Source organism: Carettochelys insculpta, chromosome 2 (genome assembly GCF_033958435.1).
Source record: "Carettochelys insculpta isolate YL-2023 chromosome 2, ASM3395843v1, whole genome shotgun sequence".
NCBI lineage: Eukaryota > Metazoa > Chordata > Testudines > Carettochelyidae > Carettochelys > Carettochelys insculpta.
The window spans coordinates 194,716,542-194,739,630 of NC_134138.1; the positions used below are offsets into that span (position 1 = coordinate 194,716,542).

The window sequence follows — 23,089 nt, forward strand, 5'->3', positions numbered from 1 at the left end:
CTCCCTAGGCAATTTATTCCAGCAGTGTAATGGGCTTTGTTCCAGTAACGGGATTAAATTGCAGCAAGGCAGGTTTAGGTTGGACATTAGGAAAATCTTTCAGAGTGGTTAAACACTGGAATACATTGCCTAGGGAGGCTGTGGAACGTTTAAAAGCAGGTTAGACAAACACCTGTCAGTGTGGTGCAGCTGGTGCTTGGTCCAACCATGAGCTCAAGGGACTGGACTTGATGACCTTTTGAGTTCTAATATTCTATGATTGCTACATAACTTTTACTAAAAATACCTGTGACAAAACAAGGGTGAGTCCCAGCCCTCTTGCTGAAAGGAAGGGAGTGATCCCGCTGTGGCAGGGAGCTCCAGCGTCCTCCACATTGCCCATGGCAGCTCAGCGCTATGTAGACTCTCCTGCTGGATGCAAGCCCCTGAAGTTCCAGGGGGGTTCCCCCCACAGCGATTCAGAGCTCCAGGACACCGGGCAGCTGACAGCTCCAGACCCACTGCCTTGAGGCTGAAGGGGAAGATGTCATGGGAGTCATGAATTCTGTGACCTCCATGACACAGTCTTAGCCCTATCCATAGGTGGTCTTCTTATGGGCAGGATGACACCAGCACTTGTAGAAAACCAGTATTTCACACTTGATAATGCTTCTTTTTTGATTGTGGGAATTCAACTTCCAAACCAAACACTTAAATATTATCTTATAACATGGAATACAAATACCATAAGTGAGATCAATAAATGCAGCAACACACAAGCATTTAATAAAGCCCAAATACTAAACGCATTTCTAGAAACTTAACATCTGTTTTAAAAATGCTAACACACAGTTGAGTCAGACTAGTTTTGTTCCGATTCAGTGCGGCCTGGGGCATTGGCATGAGCTGGCACTTGGTCTGCAAGTCTCACAAAGCATGCAGTCTGCATACAGGTTAACTTTCTTTTCTAATCTTTCACAAGTAGTATTTAACGCTTTCTTATTTGTCTCCCTTATTGCTCAACAGCAATACTGATAACAGAAAATATCACTCACATCCTGCCTATTAGGGAGGTGGCTCCTCAGCCTAACCAATGGAGAAGTTGTTATAGTGCAGTAGCAAAGCAATTTGTGCAGGAAGTGACAGCATATGCATAAGACAGCATCAACATCTTCATTCTCCACCAGAGTGTAACAGTCACCGTTTCCCCAGTAATCAAGGGAATAAGAGCACAAATTAATGATCATCTGTCCAGATCCTTTTATTGAAACCAGAATGAAGATGGAGTGGGGACAAGAAATTTTTAAAAGAGATGTATTTGAAAGGTGTAATACCAAAGAGGATAAAGAATTGCTTTGAGTGGTAAAAAGATAAATTTAATATAAACGAGATGAAAGACAGAAAAAGCTTTACATAAGACCAGCCATAATAGGTCAGAGTACATAGCTGGTTAACTATTTTAACCCAAGTCTGCCTGCTCATTGTGGCTACCGGGTCCTGCTGTGGCCATGGGGACCTGCTACCTGAGCTGCCAGGCCTACCTCAGTCCAGGCTGGTTGAGCCTCGCTTAGCTGGCTGCTACCAGAGTTAACTGACAAGGGACAGTTAACCGGTAAGCATACTAGTAAGCCTCATGCACTTCAGGAATGGTCTTGATGATACTTGGTGTTGCCATGAGAGCAGGAGACTGGACTTGATGACCTCTCGAGTTTCCTTCCACTTCTATCATTCCATTCCATAATCTCATTGAAATTGAACATTTTTTTATTTTTCTAAAATGTATTTTTCCATACACTGATATGTTTACTTCTTAAATATAACCCATATACGCAGAAACTGCTCATATTATTCTATAACATTGTTCAGTTCTGCATTGCTTGAGCAATGGTGCCTCAGAGTTCCAATAAATTTATTAAATTTAAGTGCTACAAGGCCGCTTGTTTTTGTGAAGCTACAGACGCATGTGGCTACCCCTCTGTCAAAATTCAGTGAGTCCTTCCCTACCTAATTATGTTACACATAAGGTAGGACCTTTGAAAGAATTACACCATTAGTTAAACAAAAGTAGTTGATTATTATTTAACAGTCAAATTGATTTGGAGCCTAGACTGTAGTGCCAAGTTTTCTCAACTGTAAATAAAGTTAATGAGAGTTGAAGGTCTGCAGCTCTTTACAAGATCGGACTGTAAGTAGTAATAAACTAATTTCTAATAATTAACACTTTTGAAAGAAAAATTGTTGTTCTGTGGAAAGCAGGTGACTATATTTTTTCTTACCCAGTTGTATTCATGTGCTTACATGGGAGGAGCATGATGGTCTCTGTTTCATTCTTTTTTAAAACTCTCAATGTGATCATCAGAATATTAATATTAAAAGTCTCTGTAGATGCGAAATATAAGTCCTCAGACACAATTTCTTTTTCATCAGTTTTTTTTCCCCTATTGCAGGCCTACCAACCAGTGGAGCAGTTGCTTCAAGGTTTGGCTTTTCAAAGGGGCTTGGAGCTCTGGCTGCCACCACCATTACTTTGGAAGGGGTGATAGCAGGAACTGAGCTGTGGGCCCCTTTGAAGTGCTTCAGCTGTGAGGGAATGCTTATTTGGGATGGGGGGTGAGAAACAGCACCACAGTCCAGGCAGAGCTGAGGGCTGAATGCCCTAGGCCCTCCCGCTTCTGCCCTTGGCCCCACCCCTTCAAAATTCCATGAGTCAAATTCACAGAAAACTGTGACTGTCCCCAAAATAGTGACATCTTTTTTAAATTAAGTTTTGAATTTTCTTTTTTGCCTTCTCGTTTTGGAGCATTTAGGGCACACTTTCTTCAAGTTTTCAAACGTATCTCAACAGACATGAAGATTGGATTTTTTTTTTTTTGGTTTCCAAATGAAAGATGGATTCTTAAATAATCTGCTTCTGGTAGGTGGGGCTTTAACAGAGCTCATCAAATATCATGAGACTTGCAATAAAATTTATGAAAGTTGGCAAGACTGATGTCAGATTCATTACTGTTCAATATCTTCTTTAACTTCAAGGGGACTAGTGCTTTCAGGGCAGTGCTAGAAGCCAAGCATCCAGGCCTATGTGTAATATCCTTCTCAGTTAATCTAGTTTGCAGTTGACATATCATTTGCTTTGGCCTTTGTTCACTGAAAAAGGTGCATGCTGGACTGTATGTGTAGAAGCCCCAACTTAAAATCCCACGGTATCAATACCACCCACTGATTTCAGTTACTGGGCCATGCTTATAAGCTGGACCCTCAAGTTCTGATTCTTTAGAAGAGGTTAGGATATTTGCAGGAGCTCTCATGAGAGGGGTTGCCCCCACATATTTGAAATGCTTGCTGGAGTTACCACACCAGAATATATCAAGTTTATAGTGTTAAAAGTTAAATTCTGTTTGTATTAAACTATCACTCAATAGAGAGTGTTATTGAAAAACTTGCCAAAACATTAATACTCCTCCAAAAATGAAAACACCACAATGATCTAGCTAAGTTTGTAGGGTAGAAAATCCAGTATTAACCTGCCCTAACATTTGTCTTGTATTTGAGCTTCTGCCACCACACCTGCAACGTTGTACTAAGGAAGAAAAAAAATGCCGTACAACTTGGTGTCAGGGTCATTGTTAATACAAACTGGTTGACATGCACAGGTGCTAGCTTGTTTACTTTGAGTTAGCCATTAAGTCTGATAAAACAAAGGATTCTGAGAGCAAGAATTTTAGTAACTACTATCACAGCATGATACTGCGGCTTCCTTGATAGTATCATGAAAGCAGGACATAACGCTGATGTTACAAATAAATAAGATGTAAAGAAACACACTGCACTATAAGGATTCATTTTTATGCTGTTCTGCTTCAGTCATCAAAAATAGGCATGGGGTATTTGCACTGTAAAAATCAGAGGTGTCTTCATAGAGAGAATATGGGGCTGAAAGATACCTAGAGATGGCACGTTCCATGGTCTATGGCATTACACAGCAAAGGCACATATGCTTGCTGCCCACAATGCAATGATAGGATCTATGAAAGGCAGATGGAGGACCTGAACATGCACACTTAACAGGTGAGGCAGAAGGAGGTTTCAAATACAACCAGAGACCACAGTATCAGAGACATTACAAACAACTGTTGGTCAACATATAAGTACACAGAGCAGATTTCTTGTGATCAGTTTGGCTCAAAGCAGCACACTGAACAAGATGATAAAGAGGGAAAAGCCTTGCTGGAAGGCTCACTAAGATACACATTTTTACTGTAACAAAAAGAGGAAGCTGTGCTAGTCTATACACTATCAAAACAAAAAGCACTCAAGTAGCACTTTAAAGACTAGCAAAATGGTTTATTAGGTGAGCTTTTGTGGGACAGACCCACTTACCAAATATTCATAAACTTTACCAAATATTTATAAACCTGAATTACCCACCAGGAGAAGTAAAAACACAAATCGACAGGGCCAGATGAATACCCAGAGACCAGCTACTCCAAGATCGGCCCAAAAAAGCCAAGAACAGAACACCACTGGTCATCACCTACAGCCCCCAACTCACACCACTGCAACGAATTATTAAAGACCTACAACCTATCCTTAATCAGGATGCTACACTCCAGAAGGCCCTGGGTGACATGCCTGTTCTCTCCTACAGACAACCTCCCAACCTCATGAGGATCCTCACTAACAGCCACAGTCTATACCCCAGGAATACCAGTCCTGGAACCTTTCCCTGCAACAAAGCCCGCTGCCAGCTTTGTCCACATATCTTCTCTGGAAATACCATCACTGGACCTAACAAGGTTACTCTCAGAATCACGGGCACTTTCTCATGTTCCTCTACTAACATCATATATGCCATCATGTGCCAACAATGCCCAGGTGCTTTGTATATTGGACAGACTTCTAACTCCCTTAGACAAAGGGTCAATGGGCACAAAACAGACATCAAAACACTCCAGAGCCACAAACCAGTTAGTCAACATTTTAATGGAATGGGGCATTCTGTCAATGACCTAAAGGTATGTGTGTTACAGAAAAGGAATTATCGCTCCGTTTTGGAAAGAGAAATATCTGAGCTGGCTTTTATATTCAAATTCGGCACATTAACACATGGTTTAAATCATGATGGGAACTTTCTGAGTCACTATAGGGGCTTGTCTGCATACTTGGCTCAATCTAATTCTTGACCTTCCCCCTGTAGCCAGACATGAACCCCCCGTTTGGCCTTTTCTTCCTCTCCCCCCCCACTGGGAGAGTAGAGAGAGAAATAAGCAGGGGAGACAGGTAGCCTTTGATGCCCTGGGAACGCAGGTGTGCTGTCTCGCCCAGCCTCTCTACTATACACAAAAACCAGACAGTGGATGGGCTAGCTAATGGCCGCCCTTCTGGCTGATCTCAGTAATTGACACGCCTTGATCACTTCCCCAGTCTTGATCACTTCCTCAGGAAGATTGGGGAACATTTCCGTTATCACTTGCATTATTTGTAGAATCACTATTCAGGGAGTCCATCAACTAGGAGAACACACAGTTTCTGCCTCAAAGAGTTTATAATCTAAGACAAAGCAACAGCTGGAAACCAACAGATGACAGAATACAAGGGGAAAAACAAGGAAAAGATTACAGTCCATGTGATATGCAATATTCTCAGCACACTAGCAGCCTACTCATCATCATCACCTTTTTAAGCATCATGGTAAAGGAGAGTTTTGATGCAGGCCTGAAGGAGACAGCTTTGTGAATGTTCACAGGGAGTTCTTGCCAAGAACGAGAGGCAACTTGGGAGACATCATGAAGTTAATATGCTTGAAACTTTAAGAAGCTGGTGATGGAGGCTGGCATGATAGCTTGATGAGAAACACAGGGGTTAATATCTTGGTAATGAACAACAGGTAATAGATAAGATAAGGTCCTTGCAGCTTGGGGGAGCCGGGAAACAGACCAGCATTGCTGTGCCTACCTCAGTGGAGGCAGGAGCCAGGCATAGCAGTACCAGTCAGTTTCCTGACTCCTGTGAGTGGCAGGCAGCCAGGAGCCAGGGGCAGTAGCACCACTCAGTCTCTGGAGGCTAACAAATTCGATTCAAAGAGCTGGCGCTTTCACACCAGCCTTCACTTGAACTTTATAATTCAAACTTGGTGCTACACTCACACAGTTTCAACAAAGTTATCTATATTAATGCTCCCTAAATTGAGTGAATGGTATTTATAGTGAAGACAGACCCTTGATACTGTCAAGGTAACTGCCTTAGATTCGAATTGATCTGGTAGTGTAGATGTAGCCGCAGAGGGAAAATTAGGAGCTCTGTTTCAGGCACGCTGAATTGGGGCGACAGCTGGACATCCACAGATATCAAAGAGAGTCTGAAATTTTAGCCCGAATAGAAGGAGACAGGTCTGGAGCAGAGATGAAGGTACTGGCATAGAGATAATAGTGGAATTTGTTTTCATGAGTGAGATTGTCCAGAAGCGAGGTGTAGAGAGAAAAGAGGTGGGACTTAAGGATACAGTCCTGTGGAACTTGACAGAAAGTTGTAGGGGTGGAGTGGGGTAGGATGTCTTTAAAAAAGTTGAAGAGTAAATTTTGAGATATGTACCCTTCATTCTATCTTCCACAATGAATAGAAACAATACTGAGGTTTATGAATCCTTTTTTTCATATATTCCCTTCATGTTATTTTAGAAAAAAAAGCTTTGAAATAAATAAGTAACTCAGTAAAGTGAGGGTACATGAAGAAATCTCTGCCAACCTTCAGCTCTGGCTCACCCTCAATACCCTTTTTTTTTTTTGCTCCTGCTTTCTTGCTATGGAGTGTCTGAGGGAAATCCCATGGTTTGGCTAATTGCTTCCACCACACACTCATTCCTCTTTCATTTCTTCCATCATAAATAAACCATTCTTCCTTCTCAAGATGAATGAACAATATGTCCACAATTCCAGTGGTCTGGGGTTTTCTAAACTCACTCCTCCAAACTTCTTCTGCTGCCTCTAGTTAATCATCTGTGCAGGATCTCACCCATTTCTTCCACCAGAAAACTGAGAAACTACAATGTGAATTTCCCTGTGCCCTTGGCTTGCTTTTCCTTTCCCTCCTACAACACTGTACTCCTCCTTCCCTATCACAGACATTTTCTTCTGCTCTTCTCTAATCCCTTGGTTCTCCCTATTGACCCTATCCTGTCACCGGCTGTCCCTCAAACCCAGTTATAACCTCCCTTACAGTTCTCCGTAAGCCCTCCTGTTTGTAAGGAGGGGGAAGGAACCAGACAATACAAGCAAGCTTTAGATGATACCATCTTAGAGTAATCCACTTCTGGCACCACTTCCAGTTACCACCCCATCTCCCTTCTCTCATTTCTAGACTCATGGAACTTGCTATTTACAATAGGTGTCTGGGATCCCACTCTTACAGTTTCATCCTAGCTCCTTTCTACTCTAGCTTTCACCCCAGCACTCCACTGAAATCAAACTCAAACTTCTCAATGACTTCTTCCTAGCTAAGCATCAGAACCACTACTCTACCTGCCTGCCTCTTAGCCTGTCAGTTATCTGTAGTCCAGTTAACCACATTCGTGTTTTTGACTTTTTGCCTTCATCTTTTGTGACTCTCTCTTCTCTGGGGTCTCCTTCAAAATCTGTGAATGCCTATAGTTTTTGTAGGATTTTCATTGTATCCTTTAGAGGATTCTCCTGATCCCCTCTCCATGTTTCGATGTGGGCTAATCTCATTTGTGTAAACCAATTCAACTATCTGTATGCAAATGAATCACATTGCCTATTTTCCCTCTTTTAGCCACACATTACATTTCCCCCGTTTCAGCCACACATTATATTTACAATTTTTAAAAATAAATTAGTGCAGTATATCTCTATGTGATTAATGCCAACTTATATGATGATTTCCCCTTTCCACATACTATATAAGCACCCAGTCATGATTCCAGATGAAAGCATTTCTAAAAATACAGCTCAATATGTCTTTTATTTACAATAGTTTTTCAGTAAAATGAGGTGCTGGACTGAAACTGGGTGATTTGAGCTTGGGATACAGTAAATAGAAAGTAACATTTTATTGCATAATCTTACTAACTTTTACCAAAAACAGACTCAGCAAAAGCCATTATCTAAGAGATTATTTCAAAATTCCAACCATTTACAAATGTTTCAGGATGCTGTGACAAGTTTGAGAGCTCGTTTGTTTGTTTCTTGCAGCAGAAGTTCAAAGGCAATATTATATTTCACAAAGGCTATGTCTACACTTACAAAAATCTTCAAAATGGCCATGCTAATGGCCAAATGGAAGAACACTAATGAGGCGCTGAAATGAAAATTCAGCGCCTCATTAGCATGACACCGGCCACAGCACCCGCAGCTCATCTACGTGGGGGTCCTTTTCAAAAGGACCCCAACAACATCGAAATCCCCTTATCCTATAGGTATAAGGGGATTTTGATGTTGGCAAGGTCCTTCTGAAAAGGACCCCCATGTAGACGAGCCGCAGGTGAGCAAACTGCGGCACTTTCCAAGTGCCACTGCTGGCGGCATGCTAATGAGGCACTGAATATTCATGTCAGCACCTCATTAGTATTTTTCCATTTGGCCATTAGCATGGCCATTTTGAAGATTTTTGTAATTGTTGACATAGCCAACGAGATTATCAGCATATGCCCATCAAATTTAACTACAGGTAAGGTAAAAGAAGTGTAGGGACTGTATTTTCATACTTAACCAAATGATGAGCAATTTTTTCTTGTACCATCAATGTAGTGATGTAGGGAATTATAAGAAGTCTTACCAGGATAGTACAAAGAAAACATTCATGAATATAAACAGAAGATCTAGGGCCCCCCCGCATCTTAGAGGAAAAGAAGGTGGTAAGAACATAAGAACAGCCATACTGGGTCAGACCACAGGCCCATCAAGCCCAGTATCCTGTCTTCCGACAGTGGCCAATGCCAGGTGCCCCAGGGGGAATGAACAGAACAAGTAATCATCAAGTGGTCAACTCCCTGTCACCCATTTCCAGCCTCTTAGAAACAAAGGCTAGGGAACCGTCCATGCCCATCCTGGCTACTAGCCATTAACGGAGCTTTCTTTTTTAAACTTTACCATAGTCTTGGACTTCACGACATTCTCCAGCAAGGAGTCCCACAGGTTAACTATGCTTTGTGTGAAAAAATATTTCCTATTGTTTGTTTTAAACCTGCTGCCTATTAATTTCATTTGGTGACCCCTAGTTCTTGTGTTTAGAGAAGGAGTAAACAACAATGCCTTATCTATTTTCTCCACACCAGTCATAATTCTATATACCTCTATCATATGCCCACTTAGTTGTCTTTTTTCCCCAAACTAAAAAGTCTCATTCTCATTAATCTCTCCTCACATGGCAGACACTCCACACCCCAATCATTCTTGTTGCCCTTTTCTGAACCTTTTCCAATTTCAATATATCTTTTTTGAGATGGGTTGACCACATCGGTACACAGTATTCCAGATGTGGACGTACCACGGATTTACATAAAGGTAATATGACATTTTCTGTCTTATTATCTATTCCTTCTATAATCATTCCCAACATTTTGTTAGCTTTTTTGACTGCTGCTGCACACTGAGTCGATGTCTTCAGAGACCTATCCACAATGACTCCAACATCTCTTTCTTCAGTGGTAACAGCTAAGTCACACCCCATCATTTTATATGTATAGTTGGGAGTATATTTTCCTAAGTGCATTACTTTGCATTTATCTACACTGAATTTCATCTGCCATTTTGTTGCCCAGTCACCCAATTTATTAAGATCCTTTTGTAGCTCTTCAGTCTGCTTGGGACTTAATTATCTGGAGTAGTTTTGTGTCATCTGCAAATTTTGCCACCTCACTGTTTATCCCTTTTTCCAGATCATTTATGAATATGTTGATAGGACTGCTCCCAGCACAGACCCGTGGGGGACACCACTATTTACCTCTCTCTATTCTGAAAACTGACCATTTATTCCTACCCTTTGCTTCCGATCTTTAAACCGGTTATCAATCCAAGACAGGACCTTCCCTCTTATCCCATGACAGTTAACTTTGCTTAAGAGCCTTTGGTGAGGGACCTTGTCAAAGGCTTTCTGAAAATCTAAGTACACTACATCCACAGGACTCCCCCTGTCCACATGCTTGTTGACACTTTCAAAAAATTCTAAGAGATCGGTGAGGCACAACTTCCCTTTACAAAAGCCGTGTTGACTCTTCCCCAACAAATTATGTTCATCAATGTGTCTGACAATTCTGTTCTTTACTAGAGTTTCAACCAGTTTGCCCGGTACTGAAGTCAGACTGATGGGCCTGTAGTTGCCAGGATCACTTCTGGAGCTCTTTTAAAAGATTGGCATCACATTAGCTATTCTCCAGTCATCTGGAGCAGACACTGATTTAAATGACAGGTTACAAACTACAGTTAGTAGCTCTGCAATTTCACTTTTGAGTTCCTTCAGAACTCTTCGGTCAATACCATCTGGCCCTGCTGATTTATTACTGTCTAGTTTATCAATTTGTTCCAATACCTCTTCTAATGACACCTCTTTTTGAGGCAGTTCATCAGATTTGTTACCTGAAAAGAACTGTTCAGGTTTGGGAATCTCCCTTACATCCTCAACCAGGAAGATCATTTAGTTTCTCTGCAATTGCTTTATTGTCCTTGAGCGTTCCTTTAGTATCTCGATCATCTAGCGGTCCCGCTGGTTGCTCAGAAGGCTTCCTGCTTCTGAGGTACTTAAAATTTTTTTTTTGCTATTACTTTTCCACTCTCTAGCTAGCTGTTCTTCAAATTCTTTTTTGGCCTTCCTAGTTAGATTTTTACATTTCACTTGGCAGAGTTTATGGTCCTTTCTATTTTCCTCACTAGGATTTAACTTCCATTTTTTACAGGAGGCCTTTTTGTCTTTCACTGCCTCTTTTGTTTAATGACGGTGGCACATTTTTGGTTCTCTTACAACGTTTCCTAAAGAGGGGTATACATTTAAGTTGAGCCTCTCTTATGGTGTCTGTAAAAAGTTTCCATGCAGCTTGCAGGGATTTCACTTTAGGTACTATGGTAGTAGTAGCAGTAGCATCCTTCAGTCTATGTAGACTATGGATCGCGCCCTTCGTAGTTCCGTTTGGCATCCTCATTTGCAGCATCGGCTGTGACTGTGAAGACCCACACAAGAGTGACAGTCCTTGCTGCATCTGTTGCATATGTAATGGGTGTCTGGCAGGTCCTTGCTGTGCTTTCTGTGGGTTCGCTTCTCCTTTGCTGGCTGTGTGATCCTCAACTCACCCTTCTGAAGGCCCTTGTATAGTTCCTGCCTCCATCTGCTGCGATCGTCTGCCAGCTCTTCCCAGCTGTCTGGCTTGATGTCTACTACCCTGAGGTCTCTCTTGCAAACATCTTTGTAGCGCAGCTGGGGGCGTCTGGGAGGTTTTTTGCCAGAGGCTAGCTCGCCACACAGGATGTCTTTTGGGATCCTTCCATCATTCATCCTGTGGATGTGGCCAAGCCCTACATGAGCTACTGTGCCTGTGCTGGAGAGAGGGAGAGGTTCCACAGGACATGTGCGACGCTAACATTGTAACCTTGTATAAGAACAAAGGAGACAGAAGTGACTGCAACAATTACCGTGGAATCTCCCTCTTAAGTGTCACTGGTAAACTGTTCACTCACGTCATCCTCGGCAGACTCCAGAAGATTGCTGAGAGGGCGTATCCTGAATCACAGTGCGGATTCTGCGCAGAGAGATCTACCGTCGACATGGTCTTCTCTCTGAGGCAGCTGCAGGAGAAATGCAGGGAGCAGAGGAAGCCACTCTATATTGCCTTCATCGACCTAACCAAGGCCTTCGACTTGGTCAGCAGGGATGGACTGTTCAAACTGCTCCACAAGATAGGATGTCCGCCACAGTTACTCAAGATGATCCAGTCTTTCCACAAAGACATGAGAGGAACTGTCCAATATGATGGCACATTATCGGATGCTTTCAGCATCAGGAGCGGCGTCAAACAAGGATGCGTCCTTGCTCCGACACTGTTCGGGATCTTCTTCACACTCCTCCTTAAACACGCCTTTGGATCTTCAACAGAGGGTATATTTTTGCATACAAGATCTGATGGGAAACTGTTTAATCTTGCAAGGCTGAAAGCTAAATCTAAGGTGCGGGAGGTCCTCATCAGACACAAGCTGTTCGCAGATGACACTGCTGTCGTGTCACACACAGAAGACCAGCTTCAGAAGCTGTTGGATCGGTTCTCCAAAACATGCAAAGACTTTGGGCTCTCCATCAGCCTAAAGAAGACAAATGTACTTGCTCAGGACATTGCTGTTTCGCCATCAATCAGCATTGACAACTATACATTAGAGGTCGTCCACGAGTTCGTTTACCTCGGGTCCACCATGACTGACACCCTGTCCTTGGAGACTGAGCTAAATAGGAGGATCAGTAAAGCAGCCACAACTCTGTCCAGACTCAACGAGAGAGTGTGGAATAACAACAAGCTGTACACTCACACCAAAATGCAAGTCTACAGAGCCTGCATCCTCAGCACCCTCCTTTACGGCAGCGAGACTTGGACCCTGTACGCCCGCCAGGAAAAGAGGCTGAACGTCTTCCACTTACGCTGCCTCAGACGCATCCTTGGAATATCGTGGAAGGACAGAGTGTCCAACACTACCGTCCTTGAGCAAGCTGGAATCCCAACTATGCACACCCTCCTCAGGCAGCGGCGGCTCCGTTGGCTTGGCCACGTCCACAGGACTTTAGGTACTATACCTTTTAATTCCCATGAAACTAACTTCCTCATTTCTGTGTAATCTCCCTTTCTGAAATTAAATACTACAGTCTTGGGCCTCTGTAGTATTTTCTCAGCCACAGGAATGTTAAGTTTCATTACATTATGGGCACTACTACCAAGCAGTCCACAAATATTCACCTCTTGGACCAGATTCTGTGCTCCACTTAGGACTAAATCCAGAATTGCCTCTCCTCTTGTGGATTCCAGGGTTAGCTATCTAAGAAGTAGTAATTTAAGTATATCTATTTATACTGGTATATTTATTTATACTAGACAATAGTTATGCAAACCTATTCTTGAGACGTCTTATTTTTAGCTATATTTACTACTGATTAGATCATTGTTATCTCATCCATAAGATGAGACAAAGTGATGTAAGAAGAATCGTGCTATATTTTTGTAAATTTAAGTTTAAAGGTTCTTAGTCCAAATATGATCCATATGATCCACATTCAAATTGATTTTCATTCATCTCCCTCTACATTTTTAAATGGAAAAAAAAAAGACAATTTCACATGCAAATTCATACAGTAAAATGAAGCAATGAAAAACTTACTCCCCTCTATAAGTACAGGAATAGCTAAAGCCTGCAAGATTAATTAAGATCTAATAGGTCACCATCAACTAAGAAATCGAAACAGAACTGACAGTCCCTCCCAGCATACAATGGTTCATGACGGACACTCCTCTAATGGGAATAAAGATGCCTCATGCAAGGGGATAGACTGCAGCCTTCGTTACTAAGAAGGAGGCGGAGTTCCCCACCATATTTACAGAAACACTGTCTCTAAATCCTAGTAGACTGATGAAAAACCAGGGCCATCCACTGCTCAGCAGCTTTGGTTCGGAAACCCTCCCCTCTAGCTCTTTCCTGCCACCCATCTCCACTGGAATTGAACACTTTCAACACGCACTGCACCATGCTGCAAAAGTCTGCACATGCTGATCTACTGTTTTTAGAAGCAATTCCCAAGCAATTGCCTCCATTTAAGTTTTACTGTTAACATTTTGTCTATGTGGATTTAGACACAGCAAGAGGGGGAAAGAAAAGCATGTTATACAAACTGAAAAACATGATTTGTACAGCAACAAAGCCAACCAGGCATAACAGAGACATGCGCACACTTGGAGATATACACACATCTCATAGAGCTTGAAGGGACCTTTACAGGTCATTGAGTCCAGTCCCCTGAATTCATAGCAGGACCCACCACCATCCCTGATGGATTTTTTTACGTTTTAAATCTAACCTGCCCCACATCCTTGAAAGGCTCCCAGAAAGAGTGAACTCACAACCCTGGCTTTACAAGGCCAATGCTCTAACCACTGAGCTAATTTTGGTTAAATGAGTGGATTTGAAACAATTGTGTGCCTTTAAATGTTTTCTTCCTCTCACTCCAAACACACATATAGTTACTGGCCTGTAGATCTGAGCACTTTTATTGCTAGTTCAACTGATTTTCTGACAGACACACAGAAAATATCAATAATTCATCTCACAGTTTAAAATATTTTTAATAATTAAAAATCATTTGAAATGGAGCAGTAGACTGACGCAAGTGGAACCATATAATGCAAGAATGTTCATTTCTATTTTCCTAACCCCATGAAATAAGTTAGCAGCTCTGTTGTAAGAAAACCACTAACATTTTGAACCCTCTGTACACAGCTATATTGTCTTTCAATTAAGGAGAAAGTCCACCCAGGTTTGTCAAACACAAAATCTTCTGGAACTGGACTAAAGCATCTTCCAGAAAGGTGATGATGGAGAACTCTCAATATTGCAAAGTTCTGTGCCTTGCATCTTACTTTAATGTATCTGGCTTTTGGTCAGCGTCACACTAGAAATATCTTGTTAGTATATTAACGTCAATTAGGAATGTGATTATGCTACTGAACACTTAAAGACTAGCAGAGTATTAGCTGATGCTTTTTCCTACTTCAGAATTTTACATCCCACTTAGAAAAATCATTGCACATTAGAATTATTCCAGGCATTTGACAACAAAGCAAGAGGCATGAAATTGTAATTGTAGAAGGATTACCTTAAAACTGTAATGGGTTATTTTAAAATGCTGTACCCAGGACATATTTATAAGTAGTGCCACGGGAACCTGAAGCATAGACATAGCTATATTTAAGCTCAAATCCTAAAAGGAGCACAAATGGATGGAGACGTGTGGTCACATGGGACCACACTGACGTCCAGATCCTCCCCGATGGTGCTCTTTGCAGGAACAGGGCCCAAAGGATGGTTATCCGCTAACCTTGTCATTCACTGCACAAAAAATTTAGTGAACCACCTGCTTATTGAGTAGCTCTCCTAACTCTGATGCTCATTCATGCCACATTCCTCCACACACTGCCATTTTGACATGGCTGACATTAACCACAAAAAGAATGATGCAATACATTTAACGTTTCTATCCCTCATAATTGAACAAGATCTCTATCTAGCACAGAAATCAAAACTCTCTTTAATGGTTACGTGACTGTTCTAATTCTTAAGCTTTGTAAACTAGGCCAACTCACCAGTCTGTTTCATCAATCAGATTAATTGCATGCTGAAGCATTTACTAGGGCTATAACTAGATGACACTGTTACATAATAGAATCAATCCAATTGAAAAAGGAAATTGAAAAACAAGCCCACTGAACAACCCCTCGAACAGGAACAGTAAAAGCTGTATTATTTGGCACTTTAGCAACCAGAAAGCTCTAGAAACTGGATCTGATATCTCTCAATACAAGTCATAAGATAACCCACTGCATAGAAAACTTTACCCTTATATACCAAAAATGCTTCCAGAAACCAACCACTCTGCAAATGTAGTGCTGCTACTGGATTGGTGAGTTACCTATATACTGTTTGATATATTATTGTACTCTAATTCTTGGAAAATTGTATTCCATTGGTAAAGTATAATATAACTCATAGTTCATTTGCATTTTTGACTAACTGGCACACCTTGCAACATGCTGGATAACAAAGCTTTTACTTTTACCCACATACCAACAAAGAGGAACATTCATTTAAAAATAGAAGTTCTCAAGCATGAGTCTAGAGACAGTTTACAAAATACAGCATAGAAAATAAGTTAAGCATGCATGTGTGCTATTATAACCCCAATCACACTTTGAGTAAACAAAAAAGCTCATTTTGACTTAGACACCTTATTCTTATCTCCTCTCAGTTTCCCTGATGCTATCACAAAAAGCACCAGGAAGTGCTTTGGTGTCTAAGACGTATGTCCTCCCCTGACTGCCTTTTGTCCTTAGTCTCATGCCCTGGTGATCTAGGTCCTGCCCTGTTCAAAAAGAAGAAAATAAAAATCCAATACAGTACAACGTCTTGTCAGTCTGAACACTGCATTTTGTTTAAAAAATTCCACCACTCTGGCTTCCTGTGGGTGGATGAGGGAGTTCAATTTTCTCTGTAAGCAGGTAAGACCATGTTGGGTTGTCTTCCTCCCTCTTCCCATACACCCTCTACCACACGACTGATAAATGCATTCAGCATTGTGATAAGAAAAATCACCACATTGGAAAATGGCAGAAAGCTCACGAAGAGCTCTGAGGAACTTGCTTGCCAGAGTTCACAATTTGGCCATGCTAATGGCTAGGCTGTTACAGCTCTAAGATTCTATACATAAAACACTCCTGATGTATGTATGAATGATGTAGGAAAGAAACAAAAAGAATATGTCATATGATACAAATGCACATAGCAGAGATTCTACCATGCCTCTATAGTGAACAAACATGCTTATATACATATGCACACACAAAATATCATTCAATATAACATTCATTTTAGCAATGGTATTGCAATTTTAATTTGGTTCTTAATATGTATACAGTTAATACTTCTCATTTATTTCCTCCAGAGGAGGAAGAGCTGGTACTGTGATAATGTACATCCGTGGCTTCCACTGAAAAAAGAAAGCCCTATGGCAGACTCCTGAAGCATGATTCCTACAGATGCTGAGCTGTTACAGGGCAGACATCTATGCTGCACCAAAGCACTGCCTTTTTCTTCCTTTTCTTTTCAAGAGGGTACAAGACCCATGCACTGGTCTTACAAACTACAAATGCTGCATCAACAGACTACAAAATCAGAATTACCATCCGTGCATTCTTCATAATACCAGTCTAGTTCATAGTAATCCGCTTCAATAAATTTCTGCATAGTCAGTAGTCTTCAGCAATGTAGAAGAGACTTCAGTGTGGTGCAGAGGTCAAGTGAAACGCAACCATGCCTCCCTGCCTTTGCAAAATGCTGAAGTACAAAGGCATTGATAGAATGATGAAAACGAGCTGCACATTTTCAATGAGAGGCTGGAGCCAAAATCAGAGGATGGAGAAAAAGAAAAGGGGGGAAGTGTGGAAGGAGAGAAATTTCTAAAGCAGATGCCCTGGCAGCTGCTGTAATAAAGAAGCTCTGCACAGGAGCCCTGAATGGGAGTTAACAATATCCTCCTATCATAAGGCTGATATTCTGACGTTAGAGACACACCACCGTTTGGCAGTTTCTAACTCACTCCTTTCCTCCCTGGTCCTCACATACCTTTCAGTCTAACACGTTGCCATGGAGACTGGCTGGCTCTGAAAGAGATGCAGAGAGGGAGGAAATGTATTCTGCTGTTTCTGGCTTCACAAAGCTAATGGGTGTCTCAGGAAAAAAGAAGGAAAAATTCCCACGCAGAAAAAAGCTCTTTGTTATAAGACAACAGACCTTTTGGCTTTTTGCAATATCATAATCTTGACATCCACTGTGTACTTCCAGTGTCTTAATAATGTACATCCATGCATTAACATCTCCCATCATATTAAAAAGCTTTTTCCTTCCCAAAGGTGGAAAATGAAGATATATTACCATTTTGTGCTGTCATGGTAGTATCTTTATAAGTGCTAATTTTGCAAAAATAAAGTGTCTAAATTAAAGAGTGGAACTTGAAAATGAGACAGTAACACACTCCCCTTTTGAATAATCGCATCCACTTTTGCCCTTTGCCTTCCCAGTGAACCAGCGACCTATTTTTTCCCCAACATCTACGCTCTGACACAAAACAAGGGATTAAGGCAAGCTACAGCCATTCTGTGTCTCACTAAACATGCTTAATTATATACACATAATTGGTCAGTATTTTTCATTTTCCGAATATCTGGTGTACAGAAGGCTTCTCTTTCAGGTACGTCAATGGGCTGAGTTTAAACTACTAGAAACATAAAATATTTCTTTAAGGAATAGAATTTTAATGAATTGGTACTTATAAAAATATTTAGGAAGTCTATTATACCTGCCATTGTAAAAGTTATTACCAAGCTCAGACATCCATTCCAATCTTATGTTCTATTCACACACCCCTTTCCCCATCTTTCATGGACTCCAGTGGGCTCCTTACAAAAGATTTCAGAGATTTGGAATGATATGTTTGCAAAAAACTTTTTATTATGAGACTGTATGGTTCCTAGCACAAGGGGTCGTGGTCTGTAACTGAATCCCTAGATTCTATTATAATAAAAATTACAACACCCATCTATTGTTTTAACAAAATGGCTATTTCCCCCTACTTTGGTATTAACTCTGATACTTGAGCCTCACAAATGTTAATAACTTTACCCTTACAGAACTTTTGTGAGCAAGGGATGAAGTATTTATTTCACAGATGGGGAACTGAGGCACAGACTTACCCAAGGTCACACAGGAAATCAGAGGCAATGCTAAGAACTGCGCCCAAGGCTCCTCTAATCTAGGTTATGGCTACACAAGAGAGCTGACAGTGGTGCAGCTGCTGTAACTCTCTCGTTTAGCTGCTCTAAGCCAACAGGAAAGAGCTCTCCCATCAGCTTAATTACTCCAGTCCCCATGCACTGCTGTAGCTATGTCAGTAGGAGAAGCTCCCTTGCTGACATAAGTGCCAGAACGGAAAGTGCTAAATTGGCATATGTTAAGTCACCTGGGGGTGGCTAATTCACAATCCTAAGCCACAATACTTAAGTGGACTTAAGATGCAGTGTAGCAATAGCCCCAGCCCACCACCTTAAACGCCACCCGGGGTGGCAACCAAGAGAGCAAGAAGAGCCTTTTTTCCAATTTGGTAAAAAACTCAATGATTCAAGAGCCGCAAACCATGTGAATACGAGATGATTCTAAATAAATAATGTCAAACCATACTTTCTGTAACCTCTATTTTAAGAGCAGTGCACATACAGGGATTTGTAATGTGATACTTGTTTACTGCAGGATGCTCACTACTTTATTTTTTCTACTTCCTCACACTTAATGTGTGTGTTTATACCACTGTCTTCCTGACTTTCACACTCAAACCTTCTTTCTCTCTGGGGTATGCTATAGGGAGTTATCCAATGTTTCAAGATCACACATCATTTGCTGTTTAGATATGAGTTGTTTATTGCTGGGATTTTACATGTGAATCAAAAATAATCAGGAGGGTTTTTTTTTAAACTTTGAAATTATAGCATTGGAAGCCAAAATGCAGCCCTTAAAGAGCCACAGAGTGCAGACCCCTCTACTATACCATCCTAGCTTCCCTTTAGGGGCTTGTCTATACTCAACAGAGAGTCAATACTTTGGAGGTCAACTTTCTGGGATTCAATTTAGGGTATCTCGTAGGGAGGTGTTAAATTGCAGGCTACGGATGTTCCTGTCGAACCCTGTACTTCTTGCAGTTGTGAGAAGTAAGAGAAGTCGATGGAAGACTTTCTCCTATCAACCTCCCGCTGTGGGGATAATGCAGAAAATTGCTGTAATGTACTTCAACTCCAGCTACACAATTCACATGCATCTTACATTGATATTCTCCCCTTTGTAGACCTGGCCTGAGAGATGAATTGTATAATACCTTCAAATGATTTTACATGTACTTTTTCTCTTCCATGCTTGTAACAAACAGCAGGTAGCGTACAGAAAGCTCAACACCACATTTATGATGTAAAGGTCTTTGGCATGAACTTTTCTTACTATTTAAAGATCAAACACCTGAGGGCTTACTGAACTTTTTAACATGCCAAGCTATGGCAAACCTTGGTCTTCATGGAGCTAGGGATCCCACTATTAGAGATAAGGGATTTCTAAGAACCGGTCCTTGTCGTTGCCCTACTTAATTTTTTGACATTGGTTGTGCTAATTTTGCTTTAATTCTACTGATCCGTGTGTTGCACAGTATGTTTAATATTTACCTGAGATCAGAAAGGTATGTACGTAAACTGCAGGTCAGTATATCTGAAAGGAATATAAAATACCATTAGAAAGACCTGCATAATCTTTGATATGAAGCAGTAATACAGTCATTTATGGAACAAGAGTTCACAACTGAACTTTGAAACTTAACACAAAATGCGTTTTCTAACTCAGTTTATGTGACTGTTACATTATGCAAGAATCTTAACTCCAACTGGGATTACTATAAAACCCATTCCATCTCACTTAAGCGCACAGTTTTTGACAGTTCCTCCCCCACACATACACATAATGGATAAATCACACACACACTGAAAGCACTTCTAAGGCTGCACTGTTAAAACAATATTAGATAATACAAAAATGAAGGGTCCTACAGAAACATTGATTCAATTACTTTATATATATGCCATGTTTTATTCCCATTTTCCTTATCTAATGTGTGATTTTGTATTTACATGTTATTAACTACACACATACATGTGCATACTGGAACACTTAAAATACATATAAGGAATACGATGGCTAGGTTAGCATTGTTATAGGAACTTCTGCATTTAAACAACATGCACCATAACACAGCATAACATTTTCATAATTTCCTTTTTTTGTTTTTGCTTTTGTTTTTTTTAAAAAGGAGCTTTACTTAGTTAATGCTAGGATTTAAATGGTCATAATTAAGCTTTGAAGTTCATAAATTCATTCTCTGTGAGATTAGTAAACAGAGTAGAAAGGCAGCATAAAAATGCTGTTTTTTAAAAATTATTCTGCAGACAATATTCTGCAAGAACAGGTAAGAGTCACTCCCCCCACATGGGATAGGATCTAGCTTTCTAAAAAGCAAAACAATTAACATTCACATACTCCTTTTTATAGTCAAAGCATGTTACCACAACATGATTATCAAATAGGGTACATCAATTCATCTCCACCTCATAACTGAGAAAAGGGTTTGGAGGCAGGTGTCACGATCACTTCATCATAGTGAGAAAACACAATAGCATGGGAGAAAGACATAGAAAGACACATCCAGCTGCTGCAACCCATCATCACTTAAATGAAGGCAGTAGCGCCACATAAATTCAGTTGGGAACTTTCATGAAACAAGCCTAATTTTGACCTGGTCCATGCAGCATCTGTGGTATCCTTGGCAAGTACTTCTTCTCCAGCCCCAGCTCTTCCCGTGGTGCTGCTTATCAGAAAACCTCATCTTAGGTGGTATATTCTGATCACATTTTACTGATGTGCTGTCATATTACTCATCCAATGTAAAAGTAATCAAATATTTGAACATAAAGTAAATTCAAGCTATTATAATGAAAAATGTAGGAGAATTCTGTCACTCAGCAAATATTTCAAAATATGTTATGTTATGATTGACCACCATTTGCCTCAAAAATTATCTGGGCAATGGCAAACCAATTAGCACCAGAGGAGGTTTAAAAGAAAACCATTAGTGAGGATTAAAGATGACCAGAGAACAGAAAGTTCCTTTGATTCCAATCGGGCAATCTGACTTTATTTCTAAATATGAATACAGTAAAATGATCACTGATGGTGCTCCATCTATTGAAGGTATCATGAAGACATTTCAAACACTCATCATATAATTATAGATTCTTGTTGATATGGCAACATACACAGGACTCAGAATAAAGGACAGAGCTGGCTCATTTAATAATCCAAACTTGGTTTGTTTAGTGCACAATAATTTGGTTATAAAACTGAAAAATAAAATCTAAAATTATCAAAGGATGCTTTACTGCAGTCTAATGTATTTATTAAACTATATTAGGTAATGTAAGTGTGATGAAATTAAGAATAAAGGGCTATGTTATTTTAGCAAGTGGGTAGCTGAAAGCAATTTGAGAAATGAAATTTAATATTTCTAACAGCTATCATGCATGAATCACTGAGAATAAGAAAGAAAAAGAAAGGTCATGGTAAGTATGTAGATAAATGTGTTTCTGTATTAGGTCTAGATCTAAGAAATACCTCACAGAATGCAAGTAATCCTAATTAATTTATATAGATCTCCCAAATTTCAGATGACATTATAAACTCCGCCTTGCATAAATATACACTGCACCATAACTCTCTGCAAAGCTAACTCCTTAAAACTTGTCTTTATTGCGAGGCCTGCAAAACACCGGAAGGCTACAAAAACCTTAACAGTGGCTAGCCTGGTAGTTCTGTATCAGGGGGTAGCCATGTTAGGCTGTATCTGCAAAAACAACGAGAAGTACTGTGCCATCTTATAGACTTACAGATGTTTTGGAGCACAAACCTTCGTGGGCAAATATCTGCTTCACCAGATGCAATGTACATCGCATGGGATCTCGCTTCCAGAAGAGCTGTTTTTGAAAGCCAAAACAGCCACGTAGATGGGGGGTTTTCAGGAAGAAGGGTGCTTTTGAAAGCAGGTTTCCTTTCAAATGAACCCCATCTACATGGCTCTTTTGGCTTTCAAAAACAGCTCTTCCAGAAGCACGATTCCTGCACGATTATGCAAATGAATCACAAGATTTGTAAATCTGTGCTTCATTTGCATTTCTGATCAGTTGTATTTGCATTCCTCTTCTGAAAGGGAAATATAGTGGAGCCGCAACCCTGTTGGTAAGTAAAGTATTCTGCATACATTGTTATTTGTCTGTTAATATCTAATCTTGTTTTTCTTTAGTTCTTTCTTTTGCTCCGTATACCTTGCTATTATCCAGAATATTTGAAAAGCTGGCAACCTCCCAGTCCCGGGACTGCCGTATATGAAATTTTACTGTATATAGTATTTTAGAAATATAGGAATGTTTAAAATGATAACAAGCAGTATAAAGCCAGGAAGGTACTCTCATGCCCCACCCATACTTTGCGAAAATTGGCTTATGAATATGAATATTCATAACTCAAAAAAGCTTTATGCAAAACTGGTCATGTACCATCATTTTTAAGATTACAACGTGCTGGATTTGTATATCCTATTTTGGTGCTTGTATTGTTTTTGAATGTGAAGTTAGGAATATGAAGTGTGAATCTGTTCTTTAATTTTAAATGGCTAATGATGACAATTGGTGACACTCTGGGAACTTAATGACTCAGTAGTCATGACC

The 23,089-nt window shown here is 40.5% G+C and overlaps 1 protein-coding gene across 11 annotated transcripts in view; it reads right to left on the bottom strand.

The window, feature by feature from the left end:
- TRAK1 (trafficking kinesin protein 1) overlaps positions 1–23,089 on the bottom strand; it is a 188,298-nt gene that overhangs the window by 64,805 nt on the left and 100,404 nt on the right. Inside the window, exon 2 of one of the 11 annotated variants that reach the window (XM_074988226.1) lies at positions 19,985–20,027. The exons of the other annotated variants lie outside the window; for them this stretch is intronic. The gene's annotated coding sequence lies outside the window, so the exon portion shown is untranslated. The remainder of the gene's footprint in view (positions 1–19,984; positions 20,028–23,089) is intronic. 11 annotated transcript variants of the gene reach the window in all.